A 20,713-nucleotide genomic window follows, 5' to 3' on the forward strand; every position below is an offset into this window, starting at 1 on the left:
CTTAAATATGCATCCTTTATCTTTTTGACTAAACTTTCAATATTTCTTGAAGTCCAAGGTTCCCAAATCTTGCCACCCTTATCCTTTGTTTTCACAGGAACATGCTGGTCCTGAACTCTAGTGAGCTGGCCTTTGAAAGATTTTCCACATGACAGATGTGGATTTACCCCTAAGCAACAGCCCCAATTTACAATACTCAGTTCCTGCATAATATTGTGGTAGTTAGCCTTCTCTCAATTTAGGACTTTCACTCACAGACTACTCTAATCCTTATCCATAAGTAACTGAAAACTTACTGAATTATGGTCATTTGCCAAAGTGCCCCCCCCAGGAAACTTTAATCACCTGGCTGGTTTCATTCGCCCAACACCAGGTCTAATATGGCTCCTTGCCTGTTTGGACTATTTACATATTGCATCATGAACTCACATCAGTCCATGCAACATTTTATCTTTTCCGACTTTGGAAATAGAACCAGTCTGACTCTAGGTTAGGATACAGACAGCCTCTAACCTTATGCCTTTTAATGCATTGTCTGAGCTGAGATGTCACTTTTTAAAATAAAATACTAAGTTATCTTGGAAATGTGACTTGAAGTGAGTTCTGAGATTTACTTAATAATGAATCAAAACCTGAAACCCAATTCTAAGTGATGAAAGACTTAGCAATCTAGGTTTGTTCCATACTTCATGTCAGTTGTATGACACTTTGATCTTTTACTATAAATTCTGTGTCCTATGATCCCAATAGCTACCTGACTAAGGAACAGCGCTGTGAAAGCTTGTACTTCCAAATAAACATTTTGGACTATAACCTAGTATTGTGATTTTTAACTCCCTCTGGACAGTTGCTTTATTCTCCCTAACGAATAACGCAACTCATCTGCTGGTTTGACATCTCTCAGTCTGGCCTGAAACATCTAAATCTTGGATCATTAAGATGCTTGTCTTGTACCCCTTGCAACCAAGTCTCTGTAACAGCTATAGTATCTTAGTCATATGCACTAATCCAAGTTTTGAAGGGTCACCAGACCCAAAAAGTTAAATCTGATTTCTTTTCTCAGATGCTGCGAGACCTGCTGAGCTTTTCCAGCAACGTATGTTTTTGTTTCTAATCCAAGTTCATTTGCCTTACCTGTCAGGCTCCTCATGTTAAAGCAAATGCCTGCTTCTCTTAATGACCTACTCCTGATGAAGGGCTTTTGCTCGAAACATCAATTCTCCTGCTTCTCTGATGCTGCCTGTCCTGCTGCGCTTTTCAGCACCACAATCTTGACTGATTCTGCTCCTATGTCTTTATGATCTCTGATGTGAGATTCCTAATTGAACAATGACCAGTTTTATAAGTATCATCACATTATAATCATAATCTTGTCTAATTTAAAAAAGGAACAAGATGTAGGGAATGAAAGGGCATGTGGCTGCAAGTAGAGGGTAGGGGGAGGAGTGGGGGTTGCCACAAGACAGTGTGGATGTGGCAGTATTTCAATAGAGGGAGAACTACTTTAAACATATTAATAAAAAAAAACAACAAAATGGGATCCAAGAAACATTTTAATCTCTGAGGTAATTAATTTCCTGAAAATGAATGTGGCAACTCTAGTTAATTGTGTACGTTCATAAACCATAAAAAAAGGCCTTGATCATGCTGTAATAAAGAGTTGATTATTAAATTAGATCTGTGGTACAATTAAAAACAATAGTAGTTGCTTAGTTAAAATGTTGCAGCTTTGTGTATATGCGATGGAAGTGCATATTTCAATCAGTTAGTTTAGAGGAAAAAAGTCATCTTATGTGAGTTATTTTATATCTAATTAAATATAATTGTATCTGGGAAATTATTGTTTTCCTGTGGCTTCCAGTTAAATCGAGCCTTGGTTCTTATAAAGTATGTTGATGACTTCTTTTTAGTTCTGTTTGTGAGGGTGCAATATCCAGTATGTCAACATAAATGTGGAAGGTATTGAGTATTTACCCTACTTCTGTGCCTTCTGTCAGTGAAAAACATTACTTTTATGATTTTTTAAATTTGAACACCTCTATCAAACCTTCCCTTGACTATCTGCTCTAATGAGATAACATCTAGCTTTTCTAGTCTTTCCATAAACAAATTTCTTCAACCCTGGTGTTATGATCCCAGTTGATGTTATTACTGGGCAAGTCCAATCCTAAAATAAAGTCTGGCTTGATGGATCCTATGTTTTGTTTCTTTGTTACTTTTATATGGTTGTCTTTCACTGAAACAAGGCAGCACAAGGCATCTTAAATTCTTAGAATAAGAATAAAATTCTATCTTATCTTTAGAATAAAATAGAAGCTTATTGGACAATATAATGCTGGAAATCAAAATTCTAACTGTTCTCCAACACCACTTTAAGTTTATCAAAATCCAAAGAAATTATTTTCCTATTAAATTTGTTCTCCAATCCAAACCAGAGAGCTGTGAAACCATTTCCTTGAATACTGTCACAACTGAAATCTTAAAGTTGCTCAACTTTTAATAACCATTGCAGATTTCTAAACCAAAAAACTCTTGGTGTGGAAGTTTCACAAACTGCACTGTTTCCCTGAGGTAACTTGTTTCTTTAACTGCTCTGAATAATCTCCTTTATGCAAGGAAAGCCTTTACTTTTGATCTCAGTCAGGTCTCTTTCAGACAGCCTAAAAACCTTTGAACTAAATTAAGGACAAACTTGCTCATCTTAGATTCTGTGCGAGAATAACAGGATTAATGTTTTCTCTCTCAGGTTGTAAACATGCATTAACTCCTTTTAACACTCCGAGAGTATGGTTCCAGAAAGGCTGACTTAGTTACTTTTTAAATCCTTTCAGTAAAATAGATTAATACGCATATGTCACTAGTTTGAAATCCAAACTTTAATTTAAAATTATATTACGGTATCTAAGTAGCACATTTTTCATCACACTAGTAAATTTATAGTAAAGTTTCTCTACACCATTGAATTCTTACCTAAAATAAGGTGTGTAGAATTGATCATGATGCTCCCAAAACACTTAACCATGCTTTTGTACTCTGTCCCATTGTAAAGTCGAGGATTTCTTTTTCTCCTCAGCCATCTTAACTTGTTCTGCTACCTTCAAAGACTTGTGTACGTACACCTTCGAGGCCTCTCTGTCCATGCACAATTAAATTTGCACCATTTAGGCTCTATTATCAGTTACCATTTCCCTACTAAAATGAATTACTTCACGGTTGAGTTATATGTCAAATGTCTGCCATTTTGTCAATGTCAATCTTCCTAAGCTTTTTTACTACTATCCTTTCACTGTTTACGGCATTTGAGTTTCATGTCATCTGTAAACTTGAAGTTATGTCTTTATATCCAAGTTCATATCATTTAGAACAGGGAAGGTAACATTACATGCTTGCTTTCAGTCTGAAGAACTGTTTGTGAATTCTGTCATTCCTGTCCTTTCATCAATTTCTCTTTCATTCATCTGCTGCCGTTTTTTTTAATTCCATGAATGTTTTGCTAACAGGTTTATTATGCTTGACTTAATCAACTGATTTTTTGAAAACTTGGAGACAATTGTACACCCATTTATTACTACTTTAAAAAAGCTAAGGTTACATGATTAAGTATCCACTGTCGAGGAAGTGTAACACTTCTTATGTATTCTGATAAGATGGGTGTGTATTGGCTAATCGCCAACATAAGACCATAGGAGTGGAAGTAAGGCCATTCGGCCCATCGAGTCCACTCCGCCATTCAATCATGGCTGATGGGCATTTCAACTCCACTTACCCGCATTCTCCCCATAGCCCTTAATTCTTGTGACATCAAGAATTTATCAATTTCTGCCTTGAAGACATTTAGCGTCCCAGCCTCCACTGCACTCTGTGGCAATGAATTCCACAGGCCCACCACTCTTTGGCTGAAGAAATGTCTCCGCATTTCTGTTCTGAATTTACCCCCTCTAATTCTAAGGCTGTGTCCATGGGTCCTAGTCTCCTCGCCTAACGGAAACAATTTCCTAACATCCACCCTCTCCAAGCCATGTATTATCTTGTAAGTTTTTATTAGATCTCCCCCAATAGATGGTTTCTACTGATAATCGCAAAAGATTATGGGCAGCACGGTGGCACAATGGTTAACACTGCTGCCTCACAGTGCCAGAGACTCGGGTTCAATTCCCACCTCAGGCGACTGACTGTGCAAACTCCACACATTCTCCCCGTGTCTGCGTGGTTTCCCCATTTCCTCCCACAGTCCAGGTTAGGTGCAGGTTAGGTGAATTGGCCATGCCAAATTGCCCGTAGTGTTAGGTGAAGGGATAAATGTAGGAGAATGGGTCTGGGTGGGTTGCGCTTCGGTGGGTTGGTGTGGACTTGTTGGGCCGAACGGGTTGTTTCCACACTAAGTAATCTAATCTAATCTAAATTGAATGTGATTGTTTATTGTTTTGGTCATTTGCTCGCATTTGGAAAAGAATTGACTTATTCGGGATAATCAGTATGGCTTTGTGCCAGAAAGGACATGTCTCTCAAATTTGATTTGAGCTTTGTGAAAAAATGACAACGTGATTGAGGGTAAAGCAGCAGATGTTGTTGATGTGGAGTTTAGATAAGATCCCTCATGGTAGGCTGATCCAGAAGATTAAGTCATGTGGTGAGTTTGCAATTTTGATAGAAAATTGGTTTGGTCATAGACAGAGTAGTTGTGGAGATGTGTTTTTCTGACCAGAGGTATGTGACCAGTAGCCTTCCTCAAGGATTACTTCATGTAACTCTGTTTTTAATATATTTAAAGGATTTGGATGAGATTGTATGCGGTCTGATTAGTAAGTTTGCAGATGACATGAAAATTGATGAAGTTCAGGATAGTGAGAAAGTTGTCAAAGGATCCAGCAAGGTATAAATCAGTTAAAAGGTTGGGTGGAGAAATGGCATATGGTGTTTGATCAAATGTGTTGAGGTGATGTGTTTTAGGAGGTTAAATGCAAGGGGAAAGTATACAGCCTTTTATGTTAGCCTGCTTGGCATACCCTCCTCATTCCTGAAGAAGGGCTTATGCCCGAAACTTCGATTCTCCTGCTCCTTTGCTGCCTGACCTGCTGCGCTTTTCCAGCAACACATTTTTAAGTATATGTCAGGATCCTTAGGAGCATTGTGATATACAGAGGGATCTTGGGGTGCAAGTTCCTGAAAGTGGCAACAAGTAGAAAAGGTGGTGAAGTCGTATGGTAAGCTTGCCTTCATCGGTTGGGATGGGAGTATATAAGTTGGCCTGTCATGCTGCAGTTATATACGACTTTAGGCCGCATTTGGAGTACTGTGTGCAGTTACGATCGCCGCACTGGAGGAAGGATGTGGAGACTTTAAGGGTGCAAAAGAAGTAGAGTTCCCGTTTGGAATATGGAGATCGGTTTTTCAAAACCTTTAACATTCAGGAGACAATGTTTCACTGGAGCAAGCAGACTTTAAAGCTCTAAATTATAAGAACAGCCTGAGAAAGAAATGAATGGCTTTCACTGGGTAAAACAAACCAACTTATAAAAATGATGCGGAAAATTGGCTAATACAACTTTGCCATTAATCTTCACAGGATTATGGGACATAAAATTAAACCCCTCTGTACTTGTGAAAATAATTCTATTTCACATGTTAAATGTACTCTGATAAACATAGTGTTTGCTTGCTGGCCACAAGGTAAAAATAACCTGAAAGTGGGATTTGTAGCCTTATATTTGCCCATTAACACTTGCAATGTGGAGACACCATTTTAAAGCTGGCCTATTGGTGTCCAAAACACCCATCTATTTTAGGCAATGGATTTATTTTATTGTTGAAGTTGGAATCCAGTGATATAAGTAGGACCCAGATTGTTGTTCAAAGAAAGAACTGGTCAGAATCTCAGCAGAATGTGTAGTGAATGTAAATGAGGCCAGAACCTCAATAATATGGTCACGTCAGAAATTAGCCCAGTCAGTCAATATGAACTTCAGCCAATGCTGATTCACTGAGTTCCTTGCAAAAGTTGATCCTTTTTTTTTTGAAACATGAGAAATTCTGAGGGAACTTGACAGGTCCAATTATTGAGTTGTTTCCATTAAGGAGCATATTTGCAGAATAGGGGGATATCCATTTATAACTGAGATGAGAAGGAATTTCTTCTCCAGGAGGACAGTGATTGTTTGGAATTTTTACCTAAGAGAATTGTGGAGGCTAGATCAATGAAATGATTGGAAGTGAAGATGAAGTTTTAAAATATGGGGGAGTTGAGGGCTGTAACGAGCTGGCACAAAAGGGGAGTTGAGACTTTAGGTTGATCTGAGAATATATTTAGGGTATAAGCAGGTAGGGAAAGAGTTAAGTTTTGAGTTTTGTGAAATGAGATTCAGCTGAGCATGACTCAGATCAGATAAGAACTTCCAGTTAACAATGGGGTGCTGGGTTAACACGGTGGAAAGGCATTCATTATATAGAGCCATTCAACAATATTGAAAGCATTCAGTATACAAGGTCAGTTAACAAGGTGAAAAGTATTCATTATGTGAAGCCGGTTAACAAGGTTGAGAACATTCATTGTGTCACAGCAGATGGCTTAATCTTTACTGTAGATAGAACATAGAACATAGAAGAATACAGCGCAGTAAAGGTCCTTTGGCCCTCGATGTTGCGCCGATCCAAGCCCACCTAATCTATACTAACCCACTATCCTCCATATACCTAACCAATGCCCGCTTAAATGCCCATAAAGAGGGAGAGTCCACCACTGCTACTGGCAGGGCATTCCATGAACTTACGACTTGCTGAGTGAAGAACCTACCCCTAACTTCAGTCCTATATCTACCCCCCCTTAATTTAAAGCTATGCCCCCTTGTAATACCCGACTCCATACGCGGGAAAAGGCTCACACTGTCAACCCTATCTAACCCCCTAATCATCTTGCCCTCATCAGTAAGGCAGTATTTAAATTAATATAGTAGCAAGGAGTCCTAGGAAGATTGAAATAAATCGGAAAAGAAGGAAAACTCATCTTTGGTTACAGTCATACCTAACACCGAAGAAAATGATTGTGGCAGTTGGAAGCTAATCAATTCAAATCCAGGACATGATGAGGATTTTTTCTCAATGATCAGTTCAATTTAAAAATCCTCTGAAGCTGCCTATGCTGCAAGACCAGGAGAACACCTGCTTTAGTTAATAAGAGGCAAGTTTGTGCCTCACAAGTGCCAGGCAATTACCATCTCCAACAAGGGAGAATCTAACAATCTTCATTTGACATTTAATTACATTACCATCACTGAATCCCTCTCCATTGACATCCCAGGCATTACTATTGAACAGAAATAAACTGACTAGACAAATAAAAACTGTGGATGCAGGAGCAAGTGAGAGGCAGGAAGTTGCGCAGTGAGTAATCTACCTCAGGACTTTTCAAAGCCTGTCCACCATCTGCACGGCATAAGTCAGGAGTGTGAAGGAAGTCTCTCCACTTATCCAGATGAATGTAGATCCGCCAACACACAAGAAGCTTGATACAATACTGGATAACACAGCCTATTTAATTAGTATCCCATCTATAATCTTAAATGTTCACTCTACACCATTCTCATTACAACATTCATTACAGCAACTTGCTAAGTATCCTTGATTACATTATTCCTATCCAGATGTGCATAAATCCTATCCCTTACAATTCTCTCTAAGACTTTGCCCACAACAGAAGTGAGACTCACCGGCCTATAGTTACTAGGGTTATCCCTACTCCCCTTTTTGAACAAGGGAACCACATTTGCTATCCTCCAGTCTTCTGGCACTACTCCTGTAGACAAAGAGGACATAAAAATCAAGGCCAATGGCTCTGCACAAGGCCAATGGCTCTGCATCAAGGCCAATGCAGATATGTTAATTGTAACAGTCACCCAATCAATATGTATATTGCCTAATCTGGATGCTCCCCTTTGTAAAATGACGAGATAGTTCATTGAGAAATTGCTGTTTCCAGAGAAGACCATGAACTCATGTCTCTGTGCACATAGGCAATCGTTCTCTCTCCCTTCAGGGCCCAGAATAAAAATGAAGGAGGTAAACCTACACTGTCTGTGTCTCTCAGCGACTGTGCAGGATGAGGTGCTGAATGGCTTACTCCTGTTCCTATTTCTTATGTTCTTATGGCAGTGTGTGTGTCTAAGCGTACTACCTCAAATTATTGAGGCACAGTTATCAGAACACTATTCAGTACATGATTTAGGTGGAAACTTGTTTTGGCCCTTTTACAAAGTTTTGTCTGATGTATTAAACTAAGCTAAGAATTTTGGATTGGCCCATTTAGAGTCAAAGTGTGGTACTGGAAAGGCACTGCAGGTCAGGCAGCATCCGACGAGCAGGAGATTCGATGTTTCAGGGATAAGCTGTTCAGTAGTTTATCCATGACACATTGACTCAAGGATACGACTCTAATTGTGAGTCAGTGGTCCATTCAGCATGTCGATTCTTATGTGCCTTTTGATAAGATCATGGGTGTTCTGATTGTAGCCTCAACTTTCCTTCCCTATCAAAAACGTTCCAAACTTCACGTGAACATGTTCAGAGACCCAGTTAGAAAATAAATTCCATAAACTAACAAGCTTTGGAGAAAGTTTCTTTTTCACCGTGTTCCCTTGTTCTAGACTCCCCCATAAGGGAAAATATTCACTGAGCAACCACCTGCAATATTTTCTATGTTTCAATAACATCACCCCTCCTTTTTTAAACTCCACTGGATACAAGTGCAGTCTGTCCAACCTATCCTCAAGATAACTCACTCATCCCAAGAATCAATCTTGGGATCCTTGTTACATTGAAGAGAATTGACTTTGTGGGCTGAATGGCATTTGAATGGTATCCTCCTGTTTCTCATCAAAGATTTTAATTTCAAATAGAAATGTTTATTTGGGTCTTCCTCTTAGTTTCTTTCTCGAGACTTTGTCCCTTTCTTCAATTTCATGATTATACAACCCTCTTTACTCCTCCATAACTTTCCGCCTATACTTTTCTACAGCACCACTCCTTCATCTTTTCACATGGGCCTTTTATGTTGATGAGCATTCATTATTGCAGAAATCTACTGTTTTAAATGGGTGCTTGGGAAGACATGTAATAAGATTGCATAACTTTCAAAGGCCCAGATCTTCTGATATGGGTTGGAATTTCTGATAGTTGTCTTTGGAGAGTTCTTTGATACTTGGGTTTCCCAACAGAAGCAGCCTAATCAAGACTGGCCAATTAACCATGGAACAGATAGGCATTGAAACAATTTTCCTTTTTCAATGCTAGTTACAAATTTCTGTGTTGTAAAAGTTAAAAATCACGCAATGCCAGGTTATAGTCCGACAGGTTAATTGGAGGCAGTAGCTTTTGAAGTGCTGCTTCTTCATCAGGTGGTTGTGGAGCAGAAACATAAGACACAGGATTCAGAGCAACAGGATTGCAGTGTCATGGAATGTAATATTAAGCAAATTTAGATTAAGTCTTTCATCTTCTAGAATGACCGTGTTAGTTTGGTTCGTTCATATGTAAAGCCCACAACTTTTTTAAAGTTACATTCTCAAGATAACAGCTTCCATTTCATTGCTGTGAGATAGAACAGAGGAGTTCTCACAATTGCTCAATGAATTTCATTTTTTATTTTAAAACAAAATCTGATCATTTAGCTATTGCTGCTTGTGACATCTTCAGGTGTACAGATTGACTGCTGTGTTTCCTGCATTTCAATAGTTATTACACTTCAAATGTACTTAATTGATAATAAAGTACTTTGGGACTTCATGAAAGGCATTATATTAATGCAAATTACTTTGTTATTCCCTTTCCTCTAATTTTACATTAGTTTCTATGGAGGATGTTATTCAATTGTACTGATTGTAGATATCTACTAAACCAAAGTTATTCTTCAACAAGAACAATGCTATTTCTTTATCGCTATTCTGGGCAAAAATTCAGCCACTGTTCACCAGTATCAATGAATAAACACTGTGTGGGTTTATAATACTTGTAAATTTGGTGACCAGATTAAAAGTGTTGGCTATAATACAGAACATTAATAGAAAACAAGTGTACATTGCAAAACCTTCTTGCCTTGGGCAATAAACAAAGATTTTTCACGTCTAGACTGCTGCAGTAACACAAACTAGTTCAGTAAAAATTAATCTCTGCATGGTGAACTGTCAAATTTGCGGAGCCCTAATTTTTCAAAGTGACATTTATTACCTGGGTTTTCTGAGTAGGACTGTTCCTGCTTAAGTGTAGGATCATGTGCTATTATTTAGTCAATCTTTCCTGCTTTGCAGTAAATTACTCAATCAAAACTTCCTGTGTTATTGTGCCAAATGTGTGGATTAGCCACTTCAATATCAACATACCAGCATATGAATTTCCTACACTATAAGCCATTTTGTTAGCTCAACATAAAATGTTGAGATCGTGAGCTTAATTCTGTTCTGTATTGTATTTGTCATGAAATCTGATTATTGTTGTTACCATAATATAAAAAGGAAGTCTGGGAGTAAAACCATTCTATGGCAGTGACAACAGTTGGAACAGATTTGGCTCAATCCAAAATCAATTTGATCTATCAAGGAGATGGCTGGTATCAGACATTGGAATACCCTGATACAATAGAAGATGTGATTTAAGGTTGTGTTTGGAAAACATGTGGCCTTGAATCTAGATATCTTAACTGCAAAATGCATATTCCACATTGATGCCCTTCTCTTGATTGAGTGCTAATGTTGACCTCAAGATGCAGAAGCAGAATTAGACCATTCAGCCCATCAATCTGCTCCACCATTCGATCATGCTTGATATCTTTCTCAACCCCATTCTCCTGCCTTCTCCCTGTAACCCTTGATCCCCCTAATAATCAAGAACCTATCAACCTCTTTCTTAAATGCACTTGGTGACTTGGCCTCCACACCCTTCTGCAGCAATGAGTTCCACAGATTAACCACATCACTAAATGTTGCCTTTAAGAGAATCCTGAAATAAGACTGTTCCATCTCTTTGCGATTCACATTTTCAAAACCTATCCCCATTTAGAAATTAGACTATATCTCCAATCTTATGACCAAGTGCGTAATCTCTCAACTTACAACATTGTGTTCCATTTGCCACTACTTTGTCCACTCTCCTAGCCTGTTCAATTCCTTCTGCAGCCTACCCACTTCCTAAACACTAGTATCCTCCACTTATCTTTGTGTCACCTGCAAACTTAGCAAACATGCCCGACGTTTCTTCATCCAGATTGTTAACATACAATATGAATAGTTGTCCCAACTCTGACCCCTGCAAAATTCCATTGGGCACCAGTTGTCATCCTGAAAAAGACTTCTTTATCCCCATTCTCTGCTTTCTGCCAGTCAGCCAATCTTGTATCCATGCCAGTACTTGCCCCTAACAATATGAACTCTTAGAGTCATACAGCACGGAAACGGACCCTTCGGTCCAACCAAATGGCTGGTTCATACCAAACATGATCCCAAACTGAATCGGTTCCATCTACCTGCTCCTGGCCCATATCCTTCTGAACCTTTCATATTCATGTACTTCTCTAAATGTGGTTTAAATGTTGTAATTATGCCCACGTCTAGCAGGCCTCTATTCTCTCTCGAAGCCCAATTTACTTAGTGAGTCATGCTCCTCTGGTCAGATTTGTTAATATTTCACCATTCACTTATTCTGAAATTGGAAAAGTTCTGAATTCCGAAAACCAGCTGGTCCTGAGTATTTCAGATAAAGGATTGTGCACCTGTAGTATCCTTCCTATTTCTGAGCAACCAAACCTACACACAGTATTCCAGAAGAGGCCTCACCAATGTCCTGTATAACATCAACGTCACTTCCCAACTCCTATACTCAAAGGACTGTGCAATGAAGGCAAGTATGTTTAACGCCTTTTTAACCACCCTGTCTATATGTGATGCAAATTTCAAAGAATTATGTACCATCATCCCTAGGTCTCTCTGTTCTACAACACTACCCAAGGCTCTATCACTAATTATATAAGTCCTACACCTGTTTGTTATACTAAAATGCAGCTCTTGTCTTATTTAACAGTTTCCTGTGTGACACTTGGCCAAAGGCCTCAGAAAATCAAAATAGATGACATCCAGCTGCTATCCTTTGTCCGATTTGTTCATTACCTCCTTAAAGAATTCTAACAAATTTGTCAGATGTAACCTCTGCTTGATGAAGCCATGCTGACTAAGCCCTATTTTACCATGCACTTCCAAGAACTTTGCAATCTCATCCTTTATAGATTCTAAAATCTTACCAATGACTGTGGTCAGGCTAACTAGCCTATAGTTTCCTGTCTTCTGCCTCCTCCCTTCTGAAATAGGAGTGTTACATTATCCATTTTCCCGTCCACTAGGATGCTCCCTGACTTATGATTCCTGAAAGATCACCACCAATGTCTGCATAATCTCCTAGCTATCTCCTTCTGAACTCTGGGGTGTAGTCCATCTGGTCCAGGTGTTTTATAAACATTCAGTGTTTCAGCTTCACCAGAACTACTTTAGTGATGGTCACTACACTCATCCCTGCTCACCTGACTCTTTTGAAGTTTTGGTATGCTACTGGTCTCTGCCACTGTGTAGACTGGTGCAGAGTACCTATTCGATTCCTCTGCCATTTCTTTGTTTCCCCCTTACTGTATCTCCAGCCTCATTTTCCAGTGGTTCAGTAGCCACTCTTGCCTCTCTTACCGTTTATATATCTCAAAAATCATCTTTTATATTACTAGCCAGCTTGCCCTCAAATCTCATCTCCCTGTTTATTGCTTTTTAAAGTTGTCCTTTGCTGGTTTTTAAAGTTTCCCAATCCTCTCAATTCCCATTAATTATCACCATATACTATGTTACTCCTTTTGCTTTTTTGGCTGCCCCTGACTTCCATCGTCCTCCCCTTAGTATGTTTCTTCTTCCTTGGGGTGCATTTCTGCTATACCTCCCAAATTGATTCTAGAAACCTCCGCCATTGCTGCTCCACTTCCCTGCTAAGCTCAACATTCAACTTTGGCCAGTTTCTCCCTTATGTTTTTGTAGTTACTTTTAGTCAATTGTAATACTGTTACATCTGATTCTATTTTCTCCACATGAAACTGCAAGGTGAATTCTATTATGGCTACTGCACCCTCAGGATTCTTTCACCTTGAGGTTGCTAATCAAGTCTGCCTCATTACATATGACTAAGTCCAGAATTGCCTATTCCCCAGTGGCTCAATACACGCTGCTCCAAAATAAAATCTTGTAGACATTCCAAGAATTCCTTTTCTTGGGATCCGCTACCAATATGATTTTCCCAGTCCACCTGCAAATTGAAGAGCCCCATGATGATGATTATAGTGCCTTTCTTACATGCCTTTTCTAATTCGTGATTTATTTTCTGACAACTGCTAGGCAGCTTGTACAGAACTTCCATCATGTCTTTTTCCTTTGCACTTCCTCAATTCTCCCCATATAGATTTTACACTGTCACAGTCTATTTAACTTTTTGCAATTGATTTAATTTCATTTCTTAATGACAAGGCAACCCCACTTCCTGTGTTTGTTTACCTGTCCCTTCGATAGATTGCAAATCCTGGGTTTTTAATTCCCAACCCTAGTCGTCTTGCAGCCATGTCTCTGTGACATCCACAAAATCTTACTGACCAATTCCAATCTGTGCTACAAGCACATTTACCTTGTTTTGTATATTGCATGCATGTAAGTAGGGTATCCTCATTCCTGTGTTTCCATGACTGTGTCCTCTTAGTCTGGAAACTTTCAATAACTTCTGCTGAGGTCAACCCCCAATTATTTTCCCGAACACAACCCACTTCACCCACTCCCCCCACTATTTTGTTTAAAGCCTATCAATGGCTCTAGTTATCCAATTCAACAGGATCCTGGTCCCAGTATGATTCAGGTAGAGCCCGCCCAAACGCAATAGCTCCCTCCTTGCCCAGTGCTGGTGCGAATGTCCTATGAATTCAAATCCATTCCTCCCACACCAATCTTCGAGCCAATGTTTACGACTTTGATCTTGTTTACTCTGTGCCCAATTTGCTCATGGCTCAGTTAATAATCTGGAGATTTGCATCTTTTTGGTCTTCCTTTTTAATTTAATCCCTAATTGTCATGTTCCCTCATCAGAGCCTTTTTGCTACATGGGGTAAACTCCCTCTGTTAATTTTAAACCAGCAACACAGAAAAAAGTTTAGGGTGTAGGTTTGCTCGCTGAGCTGTAGGTTTGATATCCAGACGTTTCATTACCTGGCTAGGTAACATCATCAGTGGCGACCTCCAAGTGAAGCAAAGCTGTTGTCTCCTGCTTTCTATTTATGTTTGTCCTAGATGGGGTTCCTGGGGTTTGTGGTGATGTCATTCCCTGTTTGTTTTCTGAGGGGTTGATAGATGATATCTAGATCTATGTGTTTGTTTATGGTGTTGTGGTTGGAGTGCCAGGCCTCTAGGAATTCTCTGGCATGTCTTTGCTTAGCCTGTCCCAGGATAGATGTGATGTCCCAGTCGAAATGGTGGTTTTTTTTCCTCTGTGTGTAGGGCTACGAGGGAGAGAGAGTCGTGTCTTTCTGTGGCTAGCTGGTGTTTGTGTATCCTGGTGGCTAACTTTCTTCCTGTTTGTCCTACGTAGTGTTTCTGGCAGTCCTTGCATGGAATTTTGTAGACTACGTTGGTTTTGTCCCTGGGTTGTATTGGGTCTTTTTAAGTTTTAGTTTTTGTTTGTGTGTGTTGGTGGGTTTGTGAGGGGTCTTACTAGTCTGGCTGTCATTTCTGAAACTTCATTGATGTATTGTAAGGTGGTTAGGGTTTCTGGCTGTGTTTGGTCTGCTTGTCATGGTTTGCTCTTGAGGAATCTGCGGTCTGTATTTTTTTGAGTATCCGTTCTTCTTGAATACGTTGTATAGGTGGTTCGCTTCTGTTTTCCGAAGTTCGTCTGTGCTGCAGTGTGATGTGGCTCGTTGGAATAGTGTTTTGATACAGCTTCGTGTGTGTGTGTGTGTGTTGGGATGGTTGCTGTGTAGTTTGGTCAGTGTTTGTCAGTTTTCTGTATACGCAGGTTTGTAGTTCTCCGTTGTTCGTTCTTTCGACTGACTTGCAGGAATGCGAGTTTGTTGTCGGTTTCTTCCTCCTTGGTGAACTTTATGCCTGTGAGCGTGTTGTTGATGATGTTAAATGTCTCTTCTATCTTGTTTCATTTTGTGATGACAAAGGTGTCATCTAAGTAGCGGAACCCAGATTTTTGGTGATGGTTGGTAGGGCTGTTTGTTCTAGTCTTTGCATTATCGCTTCCGCTATGAATCCTGATAGCGGAGATCCCATGGGTGTGCCGTTGGTTTGTTTGTAGATTATGTTGTTGAAGGTGAAGTGGGTGGTGAGGCACAGGTCCACTAGCTTCATGATGTTTTCGTTGGTAATGTGATTGGTGGTTGGGGTGTGTGTGATGGTCTCTTCTAAAAGTGTGGTAAGTCAATGTTGATGGAGGTGAACAGTGTGTTACGTCGAATGAGATCATTGTTTCATCTTCCTCTATTTTGGTGTGTTTGATGATCTTTAGGAATTCCTGGGTGGAGTGGATGGAGTGCTGTGACTCTTCTACTAGGTATTTCAGTCTTGCGTGTAGTTCTTGCCATTCTGTAAGTTGGTGTTCCGGGTAGTGAGACTATGGGTCTGAGGGGGGGCTCCTGGTTTATGGATTTTTGGTAGTCCGTAGAATAGTCCATGGACAAAACCAACGTCGTCTACAAAATTCCATGCACGGACTGCCAGAAACACTACGTAGGACAAACAGGAAGAAAGTTAGCCACCAGGATACACTAACATCAGCTAGCCACAAAAAGACACGACCCTCTCTCCCTCGTAGCCCTACACACTGAGGAAAAAAAACCCACCATTTCGACTGGGACAACACATCTATCCTGGGACAGGCTAAGCAAAGACATGCCAGAGAATTCCTAGAGGCCTGGCACTCCAACCACAACGCCATAAACAAACACACAGATCTAGATACCATCTATCAACCCCTCAGAAAACAAACAGGAAATGACATCACCACAAACCCCAGGAACCCCATCCAGGACAAACACATAAATAGAAAGCAGAAGACAACAGCTTCGTTTCACTTGGAGGTCGCCACTGATTTACCTAGCCAGGTAATGAAACATCTGGATATCAAACCTACAGCTCAGCAAGCAAACCTACACCCAAAACGTCAACCTGAGCTACAAACCTTGCACAGAAAAAACTTTTAACCCATGCAGTAATCTGAAATTTCGGGAGGCCAAGAACTAGTTAAAGTAAGAAGTAGCAATTTTACTACTTAAAGTACAACAGTGAATAATTAATTTAAAACTATTTACAACTCCTTCCTCTAACCTATCTTTTACTCTCCCTTCTATAGTACTAGTCTGGTAAAACCCCCGATTAAAATTTACTAAAATTCAAATTTCAAAACCAGGCAGCTGTTGTATCTTCTCTTTGTATCTTCCTCTGTAGATCATTTTTGTAGGATTTCTCTTTCACATGTGGTTGATAGGTAAATGTACCTACAAGAGAGCTATTTTCTGGGCAATCTGCAGATGTTGGTTACTTGGCAGTTCTCTTAACTGTTCATGGTCTTATACGCCCAAAGCATCGGATTGTATCACTGGTTTTTAATATTGTCAATATAATAAATTCAATCTTGGTAGGAGTTTGGTAATGTTTTGGGGTATAATTTAAACTGATGGGCCTAATTTGAATCTGTTTTTGTCTCCCGGCAACCAGCTAACTAGCTGCTGGATCAAAAGGGTACATTGTATCTTGTTCAGAACACTTGGTGCTGTCAGGTAGTTCTGCCAGCTTTTAGCTTTCTTAAAGGTAAAGTACACCCACATCTTCATAACAGTCTCTTTCCACCCATACCATTGGTACCTATGTGGACCACGACAATTGGATTTTTCCCCTACCACTGCAAGTTCCTCTGCAGCCCAGATGAGATATCCTGAACCCAGGCAGGTAGCACAGCCTTCAGGGTTCTCAATCCTGGCCATTCAACAGTGTCTATTTCCCTGACTATACTATTCATAATTACAACTAGATTTCTCCTTTTTTTTCTCTTAGGACTGTAGCTCAGGGAGCCATTCAAATCAGTTTGCTCATCCCTCTACAACCCCACTTTCATCCACATGGAGCAAGAACTTGACATCTGTTAAGATAAGCACAAGAGCTGAGGCTCCTTCAGCACTATTTTCTGAATCCCTTGTCTTGCCTCACTGATAGTTGCAAACTCCTGTCCCTGACCACTGACTGAATTAGAGGTAGATACTCGAAGGGGTGTGACTGCCTCCTGAAACAGCCTCCAGATAACTCTTTCCCCTTCCCTGATGTGATAAAGTGTTTCAAAATTGATCGTCCAACTCATCAAGCAACCAGCACTTCTGCTGATGTGGTTCTTATAACCACAATGGGCTCCATCAACTTCTATATCATGCAGATACAACAAATCACCTGGCTGTACATTTCTATTTACTTAGTTGTTAATTTGATTTTTAAAAATTTCCAACTGGTTGTTTAATTTTTAATGTGAATATTTCCCTTTTTTGCCTTAAGTTTGAAAGTAACCTGGAATAGTCAAATTTATAACTGTTATCAGCCAATGAACATTTTTCCTGATGTGTCCTCCTTTCATTTGTTTTGGGCCCCCAATCCTGGGCTTCAATTTATCCTTTAAAAGACCTTATAAACTATGACCCTAAAAAGGAAACAAAAAACACCTCTTCCCCTCTGCATGGAATTGCCACACTGCCTCAAAATTCTCTGAACTTTGTACAGAGGAACATCGATTATCCGAAAGAGACAGGCGGGGAGTATTTCGTTCGGTTAATCGAATGCTGCATAACATAGTTTAGCCAAGCATCGGGACTTTGCGATCTTGCCAGATCCCCAACACACACAAACGAAGCTGCATCAGGGCACTATTCAAAAGGGCCACAACACACTGCAGTATGTCAAGAACGTTGCAAAATGCAAGGGCCACTGGTAAGAAACTTAAGGTGATACAAGAAATGAACATTACTATTTTAAAATCCTTACACGTGATGAACGTCTGCCATTCAGACTAAGTTTTTGTTGCAAACGTTTCGTCCCCTGGCTAGGCGACATCATCAGTGCTTGGGGGCCTCCTGCGAAGCGCTTCTTTTGTGTTTCCTCCGGTGTTTATAGTGGTCTGTCCCTGCCGCTTCTGGTTGTCAGTTTCAGCTGTCCGCTGTAGTGGTTGGTATATTGGGTCCAGGTCGATGTGTTTGTTGATGGAGTTTGTGGATGAATGCCATGCCTCTAGGAATTCCCTGGCTGTCATCAACAAACACATCGACCTGGGCCCAATATACCAACCACTACAGCGGACAGCTGAAACTGACAACCGGAAGCGGCGGGGACAGACCACTATAAACACCGGAGGAAACATCAAAGAAGCGCTTCGCTGGAGGCTCCCAAGCACTGATGATGTCGCCTAGCCAGGGGACGAAACGTTTGCAACAAAAACTTCCAGCTCGGCGAACAGAACCACAACAACGAGCACCCGAGCTACAAATCTTCTCACAAACTTTGATCTTGCCAGATAATCCGATATTCGGATAATGCCCAGATGTGCATCGGTCTTTTGAAGATGGCACCATTACCAGGGTTTTCAATGTATTTCAAGTTCTTCTGGTTACAATGGGTGATTAGAATTGGGCTAGTATCAGACAAGAAGGATGCCATGAAGACATGTGTAGCTACCGAGTTGGATTTGTGGACAGTTGTTTGAGAGAAATCTCTAGGCTTTACAAGCCTCCATGAAACCCTATTAGTCTGTGTCAAATGGCTAATAAATATAGTGTATTGCAGAACATTAATAGTTTTCAACATTTCTTCAAATTCTAAAGTTATGAAAAATAATACATTTTCATTGGGTTTTTTGATTGTTAAAAGAGAAAGGCAAACTTTGTTTGCCAAACTATTATTAGTTACAAAAATGCTAATACGCATTAAACCAAATTACAGTTTGCCTTGTGTATTATGATTGAACGATTCATCAATGATTGTAGGAGAGGGCGATGAAGAGTTTTAGGGAGGAAATTCAATACTGTAAAGACTAGGTGACTAATGGAATGGCATATAGTGGTGTGACAGAATAGAAGTTGCACAAAAGGTTTTCTGGGGTAAATGTACCAGTGGGAGAGGTTACAATAATGAGCTGGGAAGTTGCAAGAGGCAAGGCCATGAACAGAACTTTGCAAATCAATGACAGTTTTAACTTTGAGACATTGAGGGACGTGGAGCTATAATTGGTCAGCAAGGTGAAGGAATCATGAGTGAGTGGAATTGAAGCAGGATAGGATACCAGAAGTTGTTATAGATGGACTGAAGTGTATTGAGACCAGTGGTTGATTGAAAGCTTTGAAATAATCTGAAGGAAACAAAGGTATGGATGATATCATCATAATAGATGCACAATGTTATGAATGAGGAGGTAATCAATACTTGTGGTAGAGAGTGCGAGATCCACAGTTCAACTGAAGTTTATGTCTCTTATACAAAAAACTGAAAAAACTGCGGATGCTGAAAATCTGAAACAAAAATAGAAATTGCTGGAAGATCTCAGCAGGTCGAGCAACATCTGAGAGAAATCAGAGTTAACATTTCGGGTCCATTGACCCTTCACAATATAACAGATTTTTGTCCTGAAGAGAGGCTGAGTCTGAGAGGGTTGCAGTTGAGTAGTAGAATCAGCAGGAATTTTACAGGGATTACAGTGGAAGCCAAAAGCAGATTTTTCTTTTTGCTTCCCCCTATAATCTTTTGGTGGCATCGTTGTTTATCCAGAACTGCTGAGCTAGCAAATTTTACAGTATAGGCAAAGAATGAGTTAAAAATTGTAGCACAGAGATCAGCATTCAAGTAGAAGCCAACCTTGTCTTTCATTAACTTGGTCAAGGAAAAGTATGGGACAAGTCATTGAGGCAGTGACGCAGGGGCATGAAGCCAGACATTGGGTATGTAAAACTACTGTTTGTGTCAACTGTTCACAACTTGAAATATTAGACCGTGTACTGTAAAGGGACGGAAGTTTGTCACATGTGGCACTAAGATCTGGAGTTCAAATTTGTGTGTGTACTATTCATTCTGGATGCAGCGTTGTAATTGGCTTTAATACGAATATATAATGCAAAATATGCCTGTCCACCCTTGGTCCATGTAGATTTGCCATAAATCTGTTTGCATGAATTGTAAAAGAAAATCATTTATTTAATGCCTTTAAAGCTCAAAAAGTCAGCTGATATTGTCCAAGTTTTTCTCTGTAAGCTCTGAGATAGAAAACTATTTCTGATGCCTGTACTGTTAAAGTTCAATTAATACCATTAGGAAAGAGCTAGGGATGCAAATGTAAGCATAACGCATTTTAGGATGAGTGTGTGACAATACTCTGGCTTTAAGAGGTGTATTTTGTCCTTTTGTTTTTGGAGAGGTTTTACGACCAATAAACAGCTTGTGAAAGGACTTTTTTTCCCAAGTTGAAACAATAGAAGCAATCTGAATGGGTGGGGTCAAGCTCCTCTAGAGCCAGGATTTTTAGTTTTAGTTTCTCAGCAGTGTCTGGGCTCTTGAAATTGGGTTTAGAAGCTGCACTCCATCTCTCATTGTTACTTTCTCTGTCAGTTTTCTCTTGATGGTTTTCCTCCTGATTG

The 20,713-nt window shown here is 39.9% G+C and overlaps 1 protein-coding gene and 1 long non-coding RNA gene across 2 annotated transcripts in view; one reads left to right on the plus strand and one right to left on the minus strand.

Moving 5' to 3' along the window:
• Window positions 1-20,713, plus strand: part of LOC122557378 (insulin receptor substrate 2-A-like) — a 102,626-nt gene that overhangs the window by 74,102 nt on the left and 7,811 nt on the right. The window lies entirely within an intron of this gene.
• Window positions 1-20,713, minus strand: part of LOC122557379 — a 21,648-nt gene continuing 935 nt past the window's right edge. Inside the window, exons 2-4 of the long non-coding RNA XR_006313815.1 lie at window positions 17,286-17,291; window positions 8,165-8,167; window positions 1-14 (exon numbers count right to left, since the gene is read on the minus strand). This is a non-coding gene — a long non-coding RNA (uncharacterized LOC122557379). The remainder of the gene's footprint in view (window positions 15-8,164; window positions 8,168-17,285; window positions 17,292-20,713) is intronic.

This window comes from Chiloscyllium plagiosum, chromosome 15 (assembly GCF_004010195.1).
Source record: "Chiloscyllium plagiosum isolate BGI_BamShark_2017 chromosome 15, ASM401019v2, whole genome shotgun sequence".
In the NCBI taxonomy this organism is placed as follows: domain Eukaryota; kingdom Metazoa; phylum Chordata; class Chondrichthyes; order Orectolobiformes; family Hemiscylliidae; genus Chiloscyllium; species Chiloscyllium plagiosum.